This window comes from Lontra canadensis, unplaced genomic scaffold (genome assembly GCF_010015895.1).
Source record: "Lontra canadensis isolate GAN:19392208 unplaced genomic scaffold, GSC_riverotter_1.0 scaffold11, whole genome shotgun sequence".
Classification (NCBI taxonomy): Eukaryota; Metazoa; Chordata; class Mammalia; order Carnivora; family Mustelidae; genus Lontra; species Lontra canadensis.
In genome coordinates, this window is record NW_022631005.1 from 10,590,081 (window position 1) to 10,592,127 (window position 2,047).

At 40.4% G+C, this 2,047-nt stretch overlaps 1 pseudogene; it reads left to right on the plus strand.

Moving 5' to 3' along the window:
* The first annotated feature begins 213 nt into the window (after positions 1–213).
* Positions 214–841, plus strand: LOC116866786 (annotated as a pseudogene).
* The last annotated feature ends 1,206 nt before the right edge of the window (positions 842–2,047 follow it).

The following is a 2,047-nucleotide window of genomic DNA, read 5'->3' on the forward strand; positions in this document are numbered from 1 at the left end:
GATTGGACTAACATTCTTGAGTTATCTTTGCCAGCTCTAAATACCTTTGAGCACTCATATACTGGACCAACTAAGCCAAAGAATTAATGATGCTATGACTCTAGTGGGCTCTGATGACTTCAACCTGGACTCTTGTCATTTTAAGGCAACTTTTGTCCCTCCTCACCCGATGTGTTTCATGGAGAGCAGGAGGTGCCTGGCTGCTCTGCGAAGATGCCTCAGCACCTTTGTCCTGTCCGTTTGCCCTGCTGGCTGGCGTTTTCTCCCTTCACTCAGGGGGACAGTTGGAGTGAGGGTGAAGTAGACGACAAGGACAGATGCAACCAAGTGCCCCCCAACCTATGGGTGGAGTTCTCAGCCAGGGTGTCACCAGAGCCTAGGAAGGGCTCATTACTTCAGCGGGACTGGGACCGGTCTCCGGGTCTGCCTGATCAGTACAATGGCATTTTCTCGATGGATGCGGGTGGCCAAGCCCATAGGTGGCCAGTCCAGTTCCTCTCAATTCCCTGTGCTATTCGCCATCCTTCTTCTTGTCATCACCTACCTGATCATAAAAGAGTTAACATGCTGAGAATTTGAAGAATAAAGATGACATACATATTGGGCTACTAGGATTCTGGAGTCTACTTAAAATATCTCTATCAGCAGGATTCTCTTGCTGTAGATTTTCTTGGACAGTGACTTATTTTGACTCTTTTGAGCCAGGAATGTTTCCTCCTACCTCTCTTTCACCTGTCAGATTCAAGAAACGGACCAGACATTCTTTCCACATGGGTTAAATACCATGGCAATTTTGAATGATATTCTAGCTGCTCTTAACTATAGCATGGTCCTCATGTAAACCCACACCAAAGCAAAAATTTTAGCAAAACTTAGTCATGATTGTTCTGTAAGAAGAGGGAAGAACAGCATTTGCCTACTCGTTAAAGACCAAGACCAAGAAACCTGCTATTCATTGTGTGGTTCATATATGTGTCATATCATTGTCATTATGGAGGACTTCCTGTTTGTTTTTGTTTTGGTTTTTATGGAGGATTTTCTTAAGCATCATTCTAGAGCCTAGGCATCAAGAATATCTGAGTATTAAGTTTCAAGTAACATCTTAAAATTGTAAGATATTTACCTCATCTTTTTACTTTTTGTGTGTGTTGTCCTTATAAATTATAGAAAACACTTTAATGGAAATCAAACATGAAAATTTGAATACAGGACAATGCCTACTTTTCTATGTGTAATACTACATTTTTGCTAAGAAATACTAGTAGTGCTATTCAACTGCAATAGAAATACTTATTTATTCATTATATTAGGACAGCTAGGAAAGCAAAAAATACATATTACTTTGACATTTTATAGAAGCTACTTTCACTTTATTTTATTTTATTTTAAAGATTTTATTTATTTATTTATTTATTTATTTATTTATTTGACAGAGAGAGAGAGATCACAAGTAGGCAGAGAGGCAGGCAGAGAGAGAGGGGGAAGCAGGCTCCCTGCTGAGCAGAGAGCCCGATGAGGGACTCCATCCCAGGACCCTGAGATCATGACCTGAGCTGAAGGCAGAGGCTTAACCCTCTGAGCCACCCAGGTGCCCTTAGAAACTACTTTTAAATCAGAATAGTTTTCAATAATCATTAAATCAACAGAAGGTACATTATATATTTTTATTTATTCATTTATTTATTTATTTAGAGTAAGACCAATGCCCAGCATGGAGCCCAATGTGGGGTCTGAACCCAAAACCCAGTGATCAAGACCTGAGATTGAGTCAAACTGCTTAACTGGCTGAGCCACCCAGTCATCCTGAGGTGCATTTATATTTTTTAATGGGGTATAATTCCTTATGTATTTGGTTTTGGAGTTTTGTTTTGTTTTGTTTTGTTTTTACATATTTTCCTACTACTTATTGGATTTGTAAGTATCTGACTCTTGATTTCAACTCAGGTCAAGATCTCAGAGTCTTGAGATCCAGCCCTGCCTCAAGCTCCATGCCCAATGGGGAGTCTGCCTGAGGTTCTCTCCTTCTCTCTCTACCCTTCCCCCTGCT